The sequence below is a fragment of the Schistosoma haematobium genome, chromosome 1, assembly GCF_000699445.3.
Source record: "Schistosoma haematobium chromosome 1, whole genome shotgun sequence".
Classification (NCBI taxonomy): Eukaryota; Metazoa; Platyhelminthes; class Trematoda; order Strigeidida; family Schistosomatidae; genus Schistosoma; species Schistosoma haematobium.
Genome location: NC_067196.1, coordinates 52410890 through 52431451, shown reverse-complemented (window position 1 = coordinate 52431451; position 20562 = coordinate 52410890). Strand labels below are relative to the sequence as shown.

Below are 20562 nucleotides of genomic sequence, written 5' to 3'. Positions count from 1 at the left end.
GCGAGAAACAATATGAGAGAGTTTAAAAACGGAGTGACCAAATGTTGCAATTCCAACTAAAAGAAGTAATGACTTCACCTTCAACAGACACATTCCTCATGACTATGCATTCGTACACCAAATCGTATGAGAACACGACAGGGTTTTAAGTCCTTGTACTTTACGTCAAATTTAGTTAAATGTACAAAGTTGTTTAAATTTGATAAGCTGTATTCTGTTTCAGTTATCGTTAAAGCGGTAATTTGTTTCCATTGTTGGTTAGTATGATACCCGAGGGATTACCGGAGTTACTGGAGAAGTTCACGGAGAAGGCTATGTCAGAAAAGCCGAATGATTTGGTTGAGTTCGCAGCAAATTATTTTCATAACCTTCTGGAATCCAAAAGTCAACTTGAAGAACGCAAGTTACTCCCTAATTTTTTTGCTTAATTAATCCAGTATATCGACAAGAATAAAAAACCTGAGATTTTTAAACATTCTAAGGAATATGATTCTCTTATAAACTGAATTCTTACACCTGGCCAAAGTTTTCAACCATAGTTGAGTATTTTACTGTGAAATCTCACGTTTGGAAATGAATTAGGCAGAGTGAAGGAATCCGCTTGATTTAGCATCTCAAGCATTACGTTTCATCATTTCCATATATTTGTCCAGAGGATAAACCATTTGGTGAATCCGAAGTATTCAAATATTTGAGAAACGTGATTTCGTCTGGTTCTTTAGCTGATCAGCTGACCAGACAACCCAAAAAGGGGAAATAAAGGGGTAAATGCTTTGGTAACGAAAGGGGAAATAAAGAGGAAAACGCGCCAGAATGTCGCCTTTTTCGCCTGTCCGGGGGAAATAATGCGGATTTTCCCCTTTATCGCCTTTTTGTCGACAAATTACGGACTTATCGCCTAAATATCCGCCGAATTGTCGTATTTTCGCCTAAATATCCGCCGAATTGTCGCATTTTCGCCTAAATTTCCGCTGAATTGTCTACTTTTCGCCTAAATATCCGCCGAATTGCCACATTTTCGCCTAAATATCCGCCGAATTGTCGCCTAAATATCCGCTGAATTGTCTACTTTTCGCCTAAATTTCCTACTTATGCGCGTAGTTTTCTACTTTTCGCCTAAATACACACATTACCTCCTATTTTCCATCCATCGACAGAACCCCAAACGTCTCCTATGTTCGCCTTTATTTTCAACCACAGACAAAAATATATCTGCAATGCAGTTGAAAAGCGGTCGACCGTCCCTTCAGACTATAAAGATTGTATTTATCGTTTATAATCCCATCACAGTCTCTAAATGATATGCTTGTTTTTCATTAGATCTGTCTTCATACATTTCTTCTCATATGCTCATGGAAGCTAACGAAATTTAAATTTTTCATTACTATATTGATATAAATAAGCACCAAAATATCCGGTGTTGTCCGTCATTCTACTTCTCATTTTTACAGCGTCAGTAGATTTGTACAGGCGACAAGTTAATGAGGCTTAGGTTGACCAGTGTATCAACAATCAGATTACTCTGAATATTTCTCTGTCTATCAATATTTATACTTAAGACAGCCATAAGCGTAATTAGGTGTCATTTAGATAACCTATTGTGTAATATACATCTAAGCTGGTCAGTTTCACCATGCTGGCCGCGATAATTTCACATTCTACTTTCTTCACTATACTCAGTAACACTTGTTTTGATTGGGATAAAGTAAAATTGGATGTCTCTAGTTTTAGTCCGTTGTCCATTGCATAATAAATCTACACATGGAGGAATATATAGATGCTCCAGTATATATTCGTTTAGTTTTATGTCACCAAAATGAGTTGTCTCCCTCGGCTGAACCTATAAAAGTGTAATTGAAAGTAATTTTGAATAAACGTTTAGTTGGTCAATGTGATGCTACTATGCTGTATTTATCCTTAATATACAAAGACGTTTTAGTAGGATCACATGTTAGTGAAAGTGACCCGGGTTATACATTTTTCTTGCATTGATTAGTGTACTCATACTGAGGATACTGAGCAACTGTAATAATGTTATCATTACAACATGTGAAACTAGTTAATTTATTTCAGAAATCACAGTAAAAAAGAAATAATATTGCTAAAAATAGCGGTGACGAATTAACTCCAACGTTTCTACAGTCTAATATGAATGAGTTCTGAGAGTATTTGTATGCTTTATCAGTTGCCTAATGAAACCATATTCATGGATTCTGGAGTAATTATTTTTAAGAAGTTCATTTTAGATTCTATGACAGAATTGCTAAGTGGCCTAAAGAGGACTTGAGTACCTATTAAAGCTCTAATGAAGCAAGCCAGCTTATACAAAATGTCCTGCAGACAATTCCGTAAAGCATATCTTTGAATGTATTGGAATAAGAGCTTTTGTTTTAGACTATGAGAAGCAAAACAACTCTAGATTTTGTGTCATCACGGACTGATTGTTTACGAGCTCACACCTCACTATAGGATCCAAAGCACTCGAAGTATAAGGACTGTAAATATTATTATCTTTGTTTTATTACTGGCCAATGCTATAATGGAAAAATAATCAACTCACAGTCGTCTCACATAAAACATTTGCTCATAGGTTGTAAGCTCATATGAATCCAAGATGACGCTCATAATTTCTTAAAGGTTTTTATTTCCCACTTGTTAATTCACAAATAGGATTTACCTGTCCCTACTGGCCTGTTTGCTAGTTAAACGTATGCTATACAGATATCTAACGGTTATGGTAAATGGGCAGCCTTGAAGATAATATTAATGCCTAAAAGGACAGATTCTTGGTTTGAGTATTAGTTGGGACAGTAAGAAGTTATGTTATAGGTACACTTAGCTGACGACTCGTCAACTTAAAATGTTTTCAAATTTTGAGTGTTAACAAATCACTATCCATGATCTATTGTTGTGCATAAGCAGCTAGAAATAGCTAATTTTTATGGTAATATTGTGGTGAACAGAACACGGGTGGGGACAATCAAATGTATGTCACAAAATTACAGGACTTGTTAATAAAATCTAACAATCATAAAGTAAATGCTTAATTTGCAAAATATCCGCCAATTGTCTCAAAATGACTCAGAATTCATTGTTCTTGCATTTTCATACGAATTGCATCTTGTTTCCATTCTTTGCTGTTCGATCCTCTTGTCTCTCTGCTGTCAGATCTTCTGTTCACGACTAACATCATATACTACTTGTGTCAATATAAGTAGCACACACCACAATATCATTAATTTAAATAGTTCTCCCATAAAATATGCATATGCAACCCCATGTTTAAAGCGGTTATTTTATCAATGAAATTTTAGACACGAGTATATTTTCCGCTTCCACTGGTATTCCACAGTATGATGTTACGATAACTGTCAGCGATTCAAAACAAACGATTCCCGTAATAACCACAACCTCTGACAGGTTTGTTCGTTCGTTTCTAATGTGTAATCGATTATTTTTAATAACATTTAAGCGAAAACAACAAGTGTTACGACGATTCAGAAATCACCTTAAATTTATTACAGCTGTCAACTAGTGAATGTTTCATCCCTCTACTTAACAACGAAAGTAATTTAAACGGAAATAATCTCAAACATGTAGTTATCATCCAAACTGTGATTTGGGTTGTCTTGCTCTGTGTTGTGAAGTTATGCCTACTTATTGTTGTCTGTGCAACTGTTAACTGATATATCATTCGGACAAGTGCATAAAATATCAAAAGATTTTGTAAAGTGCATTTGTATCTTGACAGGTGCACTTTCACGTATTGATATTTGTTAACTAACTCAGAAAGTCTATATGTAGTTATCTAGTGTTCCTAAAAATGAGTCCAAAGTGGTCTCTTTTGTTTTTAAAACCTTTTACATTATTCTCATTACAGTTTTCTATATTCACTGAAATCCTTTATGTGTAACCACGTCAAAAGATGAGTTGATGACGAGTGTCAGTCAACTGTTTTTATGTTGCTTCTTGATTTTCATCTGTCAGGTGACATATGAGACTCAAAAGATTACAGCTCTCTTCTTAATGTTCCTAAGTTTTTATGTAGGTATATGGTGGTTATATACACAGACCCAGTAACCTTCTACTATACACACCCATATTGATGTTTTATGGCCGAAATAAATAATTGAAGATGAAAAAAACCCAAGAACTTGTTAAGGACTCATTTGGTTGAACTTATGGTAAAGACAAACAGAGATGGACTTGGTTGTATTTCAGCCTACCTTAAACATGAACTACTGATATGAATTGAAATGACATGAATTATCGTGAGTAGCAACAAGCTTTAAAATGTTTTGGTGTGTAAACTGAAGCGTACTAATTTTACTGATATTGAATAGAAGTTGTAAATTTTGTATCCTCTTATTTTTCAGAAAGAAACTTCTATTTACTTAGACACGAAGAATTAGTATAAGAGACACGAAAAGGTGCATCATGCATACTGATATATTATCTTCACATAATTCAAAATTCGTGTTTTTCCAAGTGTAATAACCGTCTTATTAACATGAGACGCTAAAATATGGAATTATTGAGGTTTGTCATCCAACTAGTTAAAAGAAATATGCTTTACTTCAAATAAATTTATACATTTAATGAAGTTCCACAATGGCCTTCGAAAGCTTGAAGAAATAAATTTAGAAATTTTTGATATATACGTTGTTTAGTTTCGGACGTGTAACAATGTAACAAATTGGGTAATTCTAACCAAGTGTTTTTTCACATTATTAAAGAATTCTTACGGTTATTCATTCAATCTCTAATTAAAGTTTAATCAGGCATTTTCCGAAATCGGGTCATCATAAAAGACAATACATTTTGGCAGATCCTTACTTATGACTCTAGGAAGCATTTAATAGTAATAAAAAGTTTGGTATATATTGTCACAATCGTTTTCTCTGTACCTGGGTACTTTATGTTATCCATGTGTACTACATCTGCTAGATATCAAGGCTGAAAGTCTTATCCATCCAAATTGATACTCTTGGATTGTGATATATATCGTCAATATATTAAAAATCATGACAATTCCTTTATGCCAAAAGGAACTATCACTATCAATCATGGAGTAAGATGTGTATAAGGTGTGTTGAACTTCTAGACTACAATTCCGATTGTTCTAGTGCAAAAATATATTCTTATTATCTTTTTTTGTAATGAAAAAATGAAGGCTTAAAAACTTTATATATATATATATATATGCAAAATATTTTTCAGTTAGCAACTGATATTTATTTAATAGTTGAATTCACGAGTTGATTAAAGCTAGAACACCAAGGAAAACCTGGGAGGACTAGACGGCTGTTTCGTCCTAGTATGGGACTTAGTACTGTGCATCCAAGATCCCTCTTGCGGGATTCGAACTCAAGGATTTCGGCCTCGTTCTCAAACACTTAACCTTTAGACTACTAAGTTGGCATCTAAGGGTTTGAATGTCTAACTTCAACTAATCCACGATATTACGCCACCGTCCACCACTGTCTTCAGTGAGTAACTGCCTCACCACAGACACGGTTGAACTCCACTGGTCACCGCTTCTCACTAGGACTCCAGGAAATATCTGTTCAAGCTGGTCACAAGTCGGCACACACCGCTGGGGAGTCCCATACTAGGACGAAACGGCTATCCAGTGCTTTCAGGTTCTCAGTGGTGATCTAGCTTTAATCGACTCATGAATTCAACTATTAGGTTACCACAATCTTCACAAAAAACCGCCAATATGATGATATTTATTTGACAAATGTTAATTTACTCAAGCGGAGAGTTTGTACTTCGATATTTTTTCGATTGCTATCACCACATCCAGATAAATAAGATATGGATACACTTAATTAGTACTGCTAACCCTTCGATCTATTACAAATAATTCAGTAGATTTATTTCTGGAAATATTTGTACGTAAATTAGTGCACATCGTTTAGCATATATATATATATGCCTGACTACGTATACGTTAGTATATAGATGTGTGGTTAAATACTTTGCAAGGCTAACTACATTTTGACAACCGTTTAACATCTAATTAAAGAGTGATAAGTAAATATATTAGACCACCTATTCCATGCATATCCTGACTAAACAACTGATAAATTGAAAAACAACACGAACTTTTATCACGGGAAATTTATACATTCGTTGATTGTATTATCTAATGATAAATTGGATTTAAATTAATGTGAATAGACATACTAGTGATACTGTGAAGATTAATATTTCTTTTTGATCTCTGGGATCGATTGACCTAATTTGATGTATATGAATGAATAAAGTTTAAAAACACTAAGATCTTTGTATGAAAAATAAAAATAGATTTCTTCACATACCTATAATAGTCGAAATATTTAATACGAGTTATAAATTATTAATAGGTTACTATGTTTATTAACGGCAAGGTTAAAGATACATATTTATCATTCTTACTAGTTTGCAGATGAGAGAACTGATGGTTCACGATAAACATATTCTTTGGGAGAATCAGTTATCGACTCGAAAGCAATTAGACTAAAGAGTTGATTGAGTGTTTAAGGCATTCAACTTTCAACTGCTAAGGCACGGGTGCGACTCTTTCTTCATCTACTCCGTTTTGCGCAACTGGGTAATTTCACTAGCTAACAAACTTAGTGTGGCTTAAAACCAGGTACACGAATGTGTATTTGAAAAGTGGATTGGATTAATGTTTATGTATGTATTATCGCTATTCTTATTGTGATTGTCATTATTATTACTAAAAATCTTATGAACTCGTGTTCATCCATAAATGTGATAACGTGACTTTCATCTAGAATAATGATCGCTTAGTTAAATCATTTTTATTCAATCATATGACAATTGCATATGAAATCTCATTCATTTACTTGTCAAATCTCCTAAATGAATGATTATTAGAATAAACTATACTTTAGGTTATGGTTATTTCGTACTCATCAATTTCAAGTTGTAGTTCACTGTCTAAACAATCAAAACAACACCAAACGTTATTTGAGGAATGAGCAATTGAGAAGTTAACAAAAACGTTGAAAACAATTACTGTATAGAAAAGTAAATAAAACAAATAATGGTATTTATTAACAGCAATATTATTTAACTTATGAAGTTTGTTTCTCTTATTATCATACTTAATTTTAAAATATACTGCTGTTTATAGCTTTTAAAAGGATTGAAGTTATTTCAATCAGTAATGGTAAACTTATTCTCAAATTACACGATATTTTATTAAATTGTTAATGTCCAACATGTTTTAAGTCATATCTCCAGTTCGTTGTAACGTCATTATAAATCTGTTCGAATAATTTATTCATTCTTTTGTTTCGTTTAAAGAGAGAAATAATATTATATTTTAATTCTACTTGTTGGCTTTGTCGATTTCCAAGTCTGAATCTCATATTTATTAATGGGTTTTTGTTCTCTTAACTAGTAAAAATAAAAATAGTATAAGTTTCCATTTTCGTTTATTTAATTAATTTGGAGGATAGTTTGGTAGGAAATTACAGGTATAAATTATATACTTATATGCGAATTTAGAAACCAAGTTATTTATTGTTTTATGCAAACTTGGTAATGAACTACACTAACGGAGAGTGCTGAGCGAATTTAGTAAATTAATAGAAATATATATATATAATCCAAAAGTCATTGAAACTGAATGCCTAGAATAATCCATTATTTTCTCCAATGAAAAAGTTTTGCTATAGGAAACAAATATAGGAGAAAGTAATTATTATTACACACTAAATATCTTTTATTGTGATTTATTTAATAAAATATTTTGATGTGAATCATTAGAGCAAAACGCTTATACCTGTGCCAAATAATTTTTGTAGTGAGAATGTTTTATATGCCTTACTCGTAAGAATTTCGCCGTAAAGGTTGGAAAAAAATGAAATAATACAGCTTGGGAAAGAAGTAATCATGGTTATAATTGGATAAATAAATTGTAAATGAAAATCATAGTCGTTTTATTTAATCAACATAAGTAGTCGCTTATGAGAACATTCTTCGTAAACATTTTTTTCGAAGTACAAAGCCCATTTCTTATGATCTTGGTAGACTCTGCTTGGTAATTGACCGGTGGGAGACTGACAAAATAGTTGTGACCCAAGTTTGATGTCTGCTTCCATTGATTGTTATCGAGTAACACAGTGGTCTTTCTTGAAATGACTTCGTATCGTTCAGAAAAAGAGTTGGTGTTTTGACAGAATCTCTGAAATGTCCTAAATGAAATTACTCATGTCAGATAATGTTAGGTCGTTTCCTGTAGTGTCGACTACAATATTGAGCCCACATAGCTTATTCTAGCTTCCGGACAAGCCAATTTATTCATTCCTCTCGAGTCACGTTTTTGACCTTGTTAATTATTCGCTTATCAATCTTGACTGTTTATATATGAGCATATGTTTGTGCATTTCTTATCTTACTCATCACATGTCAGTGACTTATTTTTGTTGTGACTATAAATATCGATTCATGCGTGGTTAAGTCGAGTTGGCTTGCGTGCCTTCTCCACTGTGCGTCGTTTCGATTCGCCCTCTCTTCGCTTCCTTCGCTGCGGTTCTCTGGCTGTCTATTCAAGTCAACGATTGTACAAAATATACACATGTCGAAATCCATTCTCGTATTTGACTTATTTAATCCCGTTATTCACTAACGCGAGTTAGGTCGATGATTATATACGAGGATTAGTAACTTGTATATTTCGAGAACAATCATTCATACGATCGACCTGGAGTTAGATATCAAGCCACTAAACACCAATATGTTCATACTTTCTGATAAATTAATGTGTCCAGTAACCTTTGATACAAAAGGACTTATTGATATAGATAATTAATTCATGGCATATTTTTTAGTTGTCCTACATATTATTAATACCTTCCTAAATCGATTTCCTATTGTTTAAAATAACATGTTTATTAACCTCATTATCTTTACTGATTTTAAATAATTACACCAAAATTAGTTATTTCCTTGTATCTAAAAGACTAAACCATATTTAGTTGATTTGTCTCATGCAAAATTAAGTGGGATAGTAAAATGTTCTCAGACCGAAGCCTACTTTTCTCCAGTCTTATGTATGAATATTTGGCATTTTTACAAAATCCCGAGGTAAGCTGTTTGTATTACCTAGTAAATATATATATGGTCTATGAATCTTCTATTATTATTCATCTGTATGTCAATTATGAGGAAAATGAGGTGTTGGAATCCAGGAGATATTATGCAAACTGATTAATATTCAAATCGATCTTCCGAACTCTAATAGAATACCAGTTACCCCAAAGTTTGAAGTACACTCTACTGATGAGTAGCGTCCAGATGCAAACTTAGTTTACAAACCTATTTATTTCATGTAATTAAAATCGAATCAAAATAGACGTTGATGCAGTGTTCTTCGTGCTGATATTCTCATTATGAAATTAAAATGGAAAATCTGGTTGACGGTGACAACTAGAAGAAAAATCTATGGTCACTCGTCAATGATTTGTAGAACTCCAGTGTTTCGGACTTCCAATGAACCATTCAATATGTTAGTGACTAGTCAATTTGCATTGATTGATATGGGTTTTTAATATTAAATAGTTTAGGAGTTTTCGAGTTTTTTTGTAAATTTAGGAAATGCGTTTACATAAATAGTTTAATAGACCAACCATTTTCGTCTAGTTTAGTGATAAAGTTTTGGAATACGTTGGTGTTTGATCGATTATCTAAGGTAGCACCAGTTTACATAGCTGTTACTAATAAGTGCACGTTAGCAAGACACCTTTTTGTTTCCTCATACATTAACCTTATTTAACAATACAGGGCGAACGTAAATGTTTCTTTCTAAAATTCCAATTGCAGCCTCTTATGTGTCCTAATATTGTAATATTGTTTAGTGAGTCCATTTTTCGAAGCATTGATACATATCCGAAATTCACTTTTGAAAAGCTTACAGGAACTCAATTCAGCCTGGTTCTGTAAGGCTAAAAAGAAAGCGTTTAGGAGTTCAAATCTTAAAACAATTAATTTACTACGATTACTCAAATAAACTACATTCGTTTTGAGTCTATTTACTTAATCTGTCTAAATTTACCAAGATCTTTCCGTTTTTCCCTTTCTTAAAGTGATAAAGTTTTTGGTTATCTGGATGTTATAGAGCCTAAAATTTGTATACGAGAGAAGTATGTTTTACCTTTGTATTTACCTCGACGGTAACATATTATTGTTACTCATAGTGCTTTCCAATATCACTTCACTAAATCTTTTTGATACCTTTAAATACTGAGATAAAAATTAATTTGATTATTTTACTGGATTTACATTATAATTTAATGTTAAATTGTAGGTTTTACATATCTTCTTCACTCACACACACTGTTGTTATTAATTGCTTTATATGACCTGATATTGTATTCATTCTTATTGCGTCATCATATTTATCCACTGTTCACATTTCTACACGGAACGAAGCCTTAAATTTCATATACATACAATTCGTTGAAAAGAAATCCTTTCATTAAACTTCGAATTTTTAATGAACATACGTATCTAGTCGCATTAATAATGAGTAGTGAACTAACTGAATACTGCATATTGAAGAAGTGACTTAAAGGAGTCAGCATTTATATTGCCAATCCCAAGTTATAATAATATTTCGGCTGGTATTAATTTCATCTAGAACTCTTTCAACCAAATTTTGTGTTGTGTAGACATTTTATTAAAAACATCACTAATTCAACATTTTAAATAATTTTACTAAAATAAACTATTGTGTTAGATATCCTGACTAGTTCATTGATGATTATATTGTATATCCAACATACTACAAGGGTATATATATTAAAAAATATCAAATGTTTGCTATTAATTTGCTTATGATTCATAATTAAGACTCAGTGCGTATGTGACATTATGCTTACTAATTAGGTGAAATTTAATACAAAATATGAATAATTTCTGTTATAGTAAGATTATTGTTAAGTATTAGGTCGGAATAGTTAAACTCCTGAATGTAGTTTGAATGTGTTAATTGCAAATATTATTTGATTGTAACAGTTTCTGTACTTGATTGTCTTACTCCACTAAAAATTTTGTTTAAAAGATTAGTTTGAATGTAATATTATTTGTATTTAGCTAGTTGAAGATAATCTAACTGAATAAATTAAAATGTACATATCACCCGTAAAACAATTTTAATGTCCTATATTGTAGGGTTTCAATTCCCTCTCATTGTTTCTTTTGATGCAACACTGTGTTATTTTTCCGATGTTTACTTGTATTATAATGTTCAGATAGGTAATAACTTCAACTGATGAACTCTTATATGAGATTGCATGTCAGTAACTTGATCTTAATCATAAACTAAAGTTGTTGGTATAATATATGATTTCTAAAAATTACTTAAATATATTTATATTGTCTTCACTGAAGGAAGTCCGTTCTGTACCATTTTATGCGTTACTGTAAGCTTCACTAATGTTTTCCGCTATCGCATACAACAATGCCCATGGCACGCACGTATTAATTTCCTACAAATATTTTTACAATTCTAAATTGTTTGATGTGTGAAACTTCCGTTGAGGTATATCTGGCAAATTAGCTTATCGTAAGATATATACTTAACTGTTAAATAAAACTCACAAATACTTTTGTAATTTAATCTCTTTTATCGAATTTCTCAATTATGGTTATGTGCTATTAATTCCCTGAATTTTACTTTTATATTAAATTGCAAAGGTGACAGCATTTATTTACACACTTGATTTACAATTTGTGCTACTCATAGTGGTTTACGAAGGTTATGATGAATGCGAAGTTAAACATTAAATCAATCTTGTAATAATTTTTATAAATTAATACATTGTCCATTTCACATAAACTATAACTGACTTTAGATCACTTACTTTATCATGTTGAGCATTATTGTCAGTTTATAACTTTTTCGTTTTCGTTTTTTTGTTTATAAACTGAAATTATTGTGAAGTTAATTGTTTTTAAGTCTGTTTCATCGGATCGAAACTTAATGTCCTATTGTAAGTATATGGCTATGGAGATTGTCGGGTTTCATAAAAAAGTATGAACCGATCAATGTAAGATCAACATTTAAAACCTGAAAGCACTAGAGTGCTACTTCGACCTAGTACGGGACTGTTCAACCTTGCACATCCACTATTCTGCACACGGGAATCGAGCCCAGGGCATTCAGTTTTGCGCGCGAACATGGTGGTAGCGTAATTTCATGGATTGATTGAAGTTAGAGATTATTACCTTTGGATCCCGGCTCAATGGTTTAGAGGTCAAGCATCCTCACGCGAGACTAAATGTCCTGAGTTCTACTCCAACATGAGGGGTCGTGAATGCTGACTGTTGAAGAGTCCCATATTAGGACGGAACGGTCCTTCAATGCTTCCAGGTTCTAAATGTTTGTCTTACATAGATCGATCCATAATTTTAATGTCTAACATTTGTTAAAAAATCATATACTTGAGGGTCCCTGAATAACAAGGTAACCTATAGTCAAGACATATCACTTGATTTAAAGTTCACGAATGCCGTTAGTTTTATTTTTCACTCTAGAAATTACCACTGTTGGGAGTATTATCCATATGCATAACAACTTATCTGATATGATAATTCTTTCTTTAGGTCGTTGGTTTCGTTTATTTCAGTTCACACATTTGAAAAGTCATGCTCAATTTTCATGATATTCACAAAAATATTTCTAATTTTGTTTTTTTCCGATGATCCATGTAGATTGGTAACAAATAGTTAGTCAAACTCTTGTTGAGTTAATTCAAGTTTATATTTATTTGGACTGCCCTTTTTTGTATCTTTTCACTTAAACAAACTATACATATATATATATATATATATATATATATATATTTGACCTTAAATTTACCATGACCTCAAATGACATTCAGATTTTAAACAATGAAAGGTTAGTTTTAAAATCGGGCATTTTATTAATTCGCTCTTTTGAATGTTAGACTAGAATATTGAATTTGTGGTTAGTATATGGGGTGCAAATCGATTCGAAATGGATTTTGTGTTATATTGGAGTACCTGATTGTTTTTAGTTAAATGGTATAGAATATGCATTTTTATTTTGTATTACTATAACAGACCAATACAACATCGCGATCTCTATGGGGTATTTTGTGATATGAGCTGAACAAGGGATCGGGAATGTCTATGTCATAATGGTGTTGCAATGAATTCAGTAGTTGTATGCTGTATGGCTGTAAGTGTTAGTGGGTTTAACTATTAGACCAAAAACAGGCATTCCCAACTTCTGTATTCAAAAATGCAAGGCAAAACTTCTTTTATGAATGGCAATTTCGATAAATACTAAGACAGATTTTGTTTAACCGACTGACTGACTTAGCTGTATGGATCTAACTCAAAGTTTAATCTTTAAGCTATGGCGAAATAACTACCTAGCGTACAAGCTAAGAAGTTTTACTAGAATTGAGAACATTTTTGTTTGGTTTTATCATCTAATACATCGGCTTTCATGTTTCAACTGAGATAAGTTTCCAGTAATTAGTGTTTAAGCATCAGAGTTAATTTATTTGAGTTGATCAGTATATGTGTAGTGTACGAGGATTTAGACAGAGAAAAAGCAATTTATTGTTTAACGCAAAATCACAGAGTGCTTTGGTAAAATATGAAAACCACACATTCAATACATTATTTACACATCTTCCGTTAGTTGTCCTTTGCAAGCTTCATGATTCTTTCAATTCTCTTTTTATTATAATTACTCGCTGTTTCCTTTCCTTCTGGCATGTATTCCACATCTGATTGCTATTGCATACTACTTATATCTGTTAGTATAAGTAGTATTCATCACACATATTTTTGTTAGATATGATAATACAGCCTACAAAAGGTATTGAGTAATGTAGGAAATCCGTGTACTGAATTTTGTTGCTTTTCATTACCCGATGCTACTTTATTGAAAATTGTTTACACGTGTGAATGCTTCGACATTAGGATGTATCCTCAATAACCTTGCAAGGAACTAATCTATACAACAAATTCAATTAAAGCAAAAGTTAATGAATTGACAAAAAATTCTGTTATATTGAAATGTTAAGAAAAGCTTATTCATATGTCCCACGTGGTTTTCATAGGCCATACAAATAACAGTCGAGTTAATCAGACTTTGTCATTAAATAGCAGTAAATAGATAAAAGATGATCATACCTTTAAAACTTCTGTCTTGCAATCCAAAAATATAATAACTGACGTTTACCATTTTGACTTTTCGTGTATGCGTTTACATCATGTTTCATAATAAAGTAGTGACCACATTAGCAAAGGCAGTAAAATAATTCAAATTTGTGGATCATATGAAAGTTCCAACCTTCTTGTCTCATCAAAGACACTCATTCACCTGTAACCATTTGTAAAACAAATACTTTTATTGCTTTTAGGAAGACTTTACTGATTCCTATTTATTCCTAAGTATGTAGATTCTCGAAAAGAACATATCACAATACTTAGGCCTCTTCTCAAGATATTGATAAAACTTTGTTATATTTTAAAGTAATCAAAGTTAAACCATATCAAAAAAGGGTTGGAAGCAAATTAAAGTATAGATGAATTTCTCCTTTAAATTTGACTACTGGACGGTAAAAAGAAGTCTTTTTGTCTAGTTTCTGGTTGTTTGACTTTTTCTTCTAATTTCAAATGAATCAGTTAGCTTATCAATCGCTTAAACAATAATTTTCAGTGTTAGCAGTAGAATACGGAACATTTTGATTTCGCAGTTTATATAGATAAAGTTAATTTAAATGCATCCACTCTTTGTAATCAAGTGTTTCCAATCAATGATCTCATCACACTGAGTATTTTCTGATATATTAACAGTAACCGTTGTGTTTTAAGATGTTATTCTTTGTTGTTGTATATGATAACTGGTTTATAAGCTTTGAAAGTAATCTTGAACAAATATTTCATACTCTGTAAATATTGATGTGTTGATGTCGTTGCTATTTGTCATGTACATACATGAAATTACGTTGCTAAACCATATGTTTTTAGTGTTTCCATATGTTGTAATTTACTTTAAATATTTATTTGTATTTGCCAGCATGTTAAATAAATTGCAAATAAGTCCCATCTGTTTTGATGTTATTTATTTGCAGATCGAGTAGGCTATATTGGTGCACGTCGACACAGTGGTAAGTTGGATTTTTTTAAAGAGAATTTTGTCTTGTCCGTATTCACTTTTTCTGAAACACGACTATCTTAATGACCCTAATTAGACTTTCGCCATCTTGATTAGTATACCTTCTAGATGACGTCTATCACCTAAAAACATTATATCATGGTTTTAACAACAGCTGAAGTAGTTAGGTTTTATGAATTAATGTAGTACATGCCAGCGTAACACGATTAAAATACCGAAATATTTGATGGTTAGTTGCTATTTTACTAAAGTACCACATCAGCAAATTGCTCATTCAAATTTGGAAGATTTCAGGGGATAAAATCACTGACAAGCTAGTTGAAAACTAAACTTTTCATTATTATGAAATTATCCAACCAAGATGAGAATATTTTATTAATATTTCATCAATTCACGAATAATCGTTCAATCAAATAAAAGAACTTATGAATCAATAATTTTGATTGTCATATGTTAGTTCATGTTTAACATCTCTTAATCAAGTTATGAAACCAAACTTTATCTGCCGATATATATATATATATATATATATATATATATATATATATATATATATATATATATATATAAGGGGAGTAAGTATAAACAGTGGACTTCTATGTTCGTTAAAATAAATCGCAACCAAAGTTAGGATTTTGATCTGTTGTATCCTTTCTTGTTGTCTAGCCTTGAAGTACTGTATGCCTCAGAGGTTAATCGTCATTGAGGATGCCTATACTATGAAGGGAATCCCATCCTGTTCTAAAACGTTTTATAAAGCATTGTAAATTTTTCGGTAATTTTTTTATTTGTTAGTATTTATTTCATTTAAAAAATATTTCATGTGTAAAAGTTGATTGAATACTTCAGCATACAGAACAAGAATAACGAACATTGTGAAATGAAGTGAATTCATTTCATGTGCTCTAAGTCAACTAAATAAATGAAATGTTTTACAATTGTAATTTTACATGTAACATTTCGTTCATTTTGGTCCATTTAGTTCACTATTGAAAAGAAATAATTGTAAATACCTCCTATATTCATTTTTGCTTTACAAAAGTTTATCAAGGGGACTAATTTCATTGGACATCTACTTTCATAAATTTAACTTGCGTAGGACAACTTATTTTCGTTTTAAAACTCATAAATCAAATTATGGTTATTAGGCATCTTATAAAATAGACTTTGTGATACAAGTTACCTAGTTGTTATATGTCTCAAATAAGTATTGTCTTATAAGCTGGTGGTTGAAGTTAGCCTACAGAATACCCTGGACCTAAGTTTCGTGCTGTTGACACTCGTCAGCAACATGTACATGTAATCTTGAGGGAATTGTTGCTCCTTGGTGGATTCGACCCCTCGTCACCTAGACTTTGATCAACACTAAGAAGGACTTGATATATCTGACATTGGTCCCTACTCGGTGATCAGTCAATTATAAACTATCTCTTGTAAAAGACTTCATTGTTTCCTATATTATTTATTTTAAATCCTAAACTATATTCATCAAATGTTATTTAGCTTCACCATCGTTGTTGGTTTATTCAACTAAATTTTCTGTTTATCAATTTTTATTTCATTTTTACTAATCAAATGAGAAAAGTACTTTTCAAAAGATCATGAAAATAAAGGTCACATATGAAAATAATCTTTCCATTGTCTTTTATGAGTAGTTTAAAGTGAAAAAAAAGAAAGTTCATTTTTATCTTGTTCAAAATTGAAGTAATATATATATATATATATATACTACCGAATGTTTATATATATATTTTCGCGTCTCAATGATTTTCAATAAAGATAACGAAACGAAATCCAGTATTAAACTCAGTGTTTGTTCCAAAAAACCGAACAAGAGAGAGAGAGAGATAGTGAACTACTTTGAACAACGCAATTACTAAACATCTCTTGGATACAGGACATCAGGTTAATACCATGGAATCTTTCAAGGTAGTTAATAAACAATCAAGCTCCAGTTTTTTGAAGTTTGCTAAAGCAATCGCTATAAGGAGTCGGAAACTTGATTTATGTGTTCTAAAGGAGATGGTTGTTAATCTTTCCTTACCTTGGTGATAAATATTAGTTCTTTACATCATGTAGATCTTGTTCAACTCTTCCCTTCAAATAATTACATCAGTACGTCTTTTTATTTCGACTGTCTTCTAGATTGGCAATCTTATTTCAAGTAACTGGGCTTTACTCATTTTATTCTTATGATCAGCATTTACTCATTACCTAACCACTTGTTTCTAGCACTTTAGATATTTGTCAGCATCAGTGTTGTATATAAAGTATATATTTACAATATTTTTTCAGTCTATCTAATTTATTGACACCATTACTATACTATACTGATATATCTTGAAAGTAGCTTCCAACTAAGCTCTTTCTTGTAAGTAATTTAAGCCCATTTTGTAATTATGATTTATAAATATTACAGGTTGTAAACATATAACGAGAACCAAAGTAAATTTAATGAATTCATACTATTCTGCTCAAATCCTTGTTCTTGCTCTCTTCAAGATTGTAAAGAGAACTATGTATAAGAATGAAAAATCCAGTATTGTTGAAAAACATTTACAAGCAAAAAAAAAGAATGGGATAAGATTGATATAAATAGTGTACTGCTTATTTTAGAAACGAAAATTGAGTAAAAAAATAGACTAATTCAAAAATTTTCCTTAATGATAAATAATATATTTAATCGAAAGTATGATCTACAAATTTATAGTTTAATAATTGTCAGTCAATAAAGTGTACTGCTCAAGTCATCAGCATCTTTAGCGATTATTCATTAGCATTAGGTATTTTTATTTGAAAAATTATAATTATAACATGAGACTTCATTTTATATTTACGTCAAGTTGAAATTGACTGATCAGACATCTACTTTCAACAGAGTATTTGTACAAACATATTTTGTAAATTGATTTGTTTACTGTCGCTATTAAATTACAGAAAAAAGGTCAAGCATAAACAAACCCCAATATGATTTATCTAAAGTCAGACAAATATGTCATTATGTAGTGATTCTTCTTTTTTTCTATATGAAGCTAAGCAGCTAAATATAACCGTATTTCTATTATGATACAATAATCATTGAGATTCAATATATTGAAGCTACGGGTATTATCTACTGGGCTACGAAACTTTTTATCTAATGTAAATCATGAGTGAAATTTTCATTTTAAAAACCATGTTGTTAGATTGAAAGAAAAGCTAGCAACATTCAATGAGATATGAACAAAAAATCAATAAATATAATAAACTTATTAAAATGAAAGTAGGTTTGATTTATTCTAAAAGAGATCAACACCCTGATCATTAAATTTGTTTAATTTATTAACAAAAATCTCATTGCATAATAACGTATAATATTAGTTTTTGATTAATCGGCTAGTCTATACATTTTACCAACTAGGCTACTACTACTACTACTATCTACAGATATATTTTTAATTTAATGGACTAAATCCCATTAATTTGGGTAATAAACTTTTCTATTAATTACATTGAGATTTTTAAGTCAATATTTCTATTTTATCAGTATAGGGATTGTGAAGATTATTAAGATTTTGATTGAGATCATGAACCGATTGATGTTAGACCACCGTTGGAAACCTGTAAGCACTGAACGGCCGTTTCGTCCTATTGTGGGCCTCCTCAGAAGTGCGCATCCACGATCTCGCTCATGGGATTCAAACTCAGGGCCTTCAGTCTCGCGCTTGAACGCTTAACTTACTGGACCACTTTTTAGCACTAAACTTTCAAATTGTTCATTGAAATAAAACTGTAATATTGCTATCATTATTATTCAACTGATATAATATTCCCCGACAGAAGTATTCACGGAAATAAAAATGAAGTTACATATTGATAAATTTGGATGCTGATTCATTGGTCTAGAGGTTAAGAGATCATGTGTGCGCACTGCTGAGGAGTCCCATACTAGGACGAAGTGGCCATTCAGTGCTGCCAGGTTTTCGATGGTGGTTTAGCTCATATTGACTCTTGAATTCAACCGTGGAATTTCTACAATCTCCACAAATCCCCATACTGAAAATATAAATGACTTGAAAATTTTTTTCGTCTTGTAATCAATTACATCAGTAGTTATAAATGTAAATCACTGTCATAGGATAAAATAACTTTTTAAGTCACTCCAAAAGTAAATATAAATTTATCATGAATTGATTTCCCTTAGGTCTTTGGTGAGATCAAATAGAAAAACGTAGCAGTTAGTAGTTATAATTTAAGTTTTTTTCATATATTATTAATTATACGGTGACATCATTTTATTCGTAATTTCATTTACTTCAAAATGATGCTGTTTTAGTAGTAAATTACCTAAAATACGACTCGTCAATCAGCTAAATATATAAAGATATATTTACGTAAGCATTCTTCTTCATCATTGAATAATATTGACTTCAGAACTGTTGAAATTCACTTGAATTTTCATTAGTTCCATGAAACACCTGTAACTTGTGAATTTTAATAATATCGGATTGAGATAAATATGAATAGATTTATTAGTGATCTTTTGTGCATTATCTCGAATCGACTGAAGTCGTTAGTGTGAACAACTGAAATCGTATTCAATAGTCTACGAATAATATGCTCAATCTAAGGCTTTAAGGATTTTGTTTTGTTAGGAGAACATATTTCGAAGGAGTCCTCAACACAGGCAAAATAACTTCAGTGTTGTCTAGTTTTCAATAACTTCTAAGTTGATTCCATCTCTTTAACTAAAGCTGACTTTCAATTAAATAATAGTCGTAAACTCCACTTTTAGTAATAATGATCTAGTGTTTCTTGGAGGAAAAAAGGTATTACAATTAAGTAATACGTTAAAATGGGCTGTATAAAGTCATGTTTTTTTATTATCAACTATTGTCAAAGTTAGTGAAATAATACCAAGTGTTATTTCAATTTATATTGGGCTTTTTGCAAAATGAACACCTACTTTAGTTTTACTCGTTGCCAAAAGTGTGCTTTTGAACTTGTTAGCAATTTGTTTAAAGTAACACGGCTGAATTTAAACATGCTACAATGATGTTGAAGTTATCAGTACAGGGTTGTGGAGATTGTCGACTTTTAATTGAGATAAATCTCCAACTGATAATTTTCAGACCACCATTGGAAACCTGGAAGCACTGGACTGCCGTTTTGTCCTAGTATAGGATTCAGCATTGTGCATTCACGATCCCGCATGCGGGACTCGAACTCAGTACCTTCGATCTCGTTACCTTTGTTCTATTTCTATTGTATGGATCTGTATTTTGCGTAAATGAAAATGTGACTTTTATTTTTCTAGTAGCTTTCGTTAGCTGATACGTAATTATTATACTTTTCTAATACTCATTATTATTCTGCCAAGATTGGTATGTATACTTATATTAAAC

At 31.4% G+C, this 20562-nt stretch overlaps 1 protein-coding gene across 1 annotated transcript in view; it reads left to right on the top strand.

Annotated features, from left to right (window-relative positions):
- Positions 1-204: 204 nt before the first annotated feature.
- The window catches only part of PKA-R2 (cAMP-dependent protein kinase type II regulatory subunit), a 34516-nt gene continuing 14158 nt past the window's right edge, over positions 205-20562 (top strand). Inside the window, exons 1-2 of the mRNA XM_051209028.1 lie at positions 205-3567; positions 15135-15170. The gene's annotated coding sequence lies outside the window, so the exon portion shown is untranslated. The remainder of the gene's footprint in view (positions 3568-15134; positions 15171-20562) is intronic.